Source organism: Galeopterus variegatus, unplaced genomic scaffold (genome assembly GCF_000696425.1).
Source record: "Galeopterus variegatus unplaced genomic scaffold, G_variegatus-3.0.2 Scaffold6847, whole genome shotgun sequence".
NCBI lineage: Eukaryota > Metazoa > Chordata > Mammalia > Dermoptera > Cynocephalidae > Galeopterus > Galeopterus variegatus.
The window spans coordinates 41,886-43,064 of record NW_007732958.1 but is presented as its reverse complement, the minus strand read 5'-3'; positions in this window follow the sequence as shown (position 1 = coordinate 43,064).

Below are 1,179 nucleotides of genomic sequence, written 5' to 3'. Positions count from 1 at the left end.
AAAGGGTCGATTCCCCTACAGTGCTCGAAGCTCCTAAAGTTCATTAAGAGAAACACAAAGACCCTGGAACAAGGGACAGAGGATCACAACAGCCAGGTGGCCTAGAGAGGAAGGAAGCGCAGCCAAGTCTCCCACAGCCAATTGGCTGAATAAACATGAATTGTGACGTATCATATTATAAAACATTGTGCAGCTACTCTTTACAAGTTTCATGTTCTGAAGAAATTATAGACTCACAGAGATGCACACTCGGTACAGAGGGATCCAACGAGCCCTTTACCTGTGCCCTGGAGGTAACATCTTACAGCATAGTAGAAAACCCAGGAAATTTACAAGAGCGAAATACAATTAACTAGACTACAAACCTTACTCAAATTTCTCCAGGTTTTGCAGGCAGTCTTTTTTATTTATTTATTTTTTTTCGGTATGCCTCTGTTTGTAGTTTTATAACATCTTCTTGGGGGTTGTCTTTGTGTACAGTACTATAACATTTTGTCACATGTAGGGGCTCATATCCACACCACTACCACCAAGACACAGACTTCTCCATCACCACAAAGAACACAGCTACTCTTCACATGGTTTGTTTCTATATTTGCACAAGGGATTCACCAAGAAAAGCAAATCTAAGAGTAATACATACATGTGATCTTATGGTAAAAAGAGAAAGAACCAGTATCCATTTCTAAGACAACAGAGAAAGGTGTTCAAAAATGGTTGTTAGTTTTCTAACTTAACTGTTTCTGGTTTCAGGGTTGGCTTTTTTATTTTTTTATTTTTATTTTTTTGTCTTTCAGTTAGTTGAGTAGTTGTGTTTTTATTTGTTTACCTGTGGTTTTAAATTTAACCAAAAATCTCACCCAGCTTTTATTCAGGCCCCAGGGCTTTCTCTTTCTAAGACTTACTGACCACACCCTAGAAAGAACCCCAAGCAATTATTCACCTGAAATGGAAGACATCGGTCTAGCTTAAATGGTTGACTCTTCCAGGTGTGTGAGCCTCCACCTGTAGCATTTTGATCCGTAATTAGGTATATGAGAAATTGCATTTTTAAAAATTTTTTCGTAGTGAAGCAAGATCAATATAGTACCTTATTCAGAATAGATTAATCAGAGGCAGGAATGAGGTTAGATAACCCTGCCCCACACTTTATTTTCCTGTACAATGTACTTCTGTAAA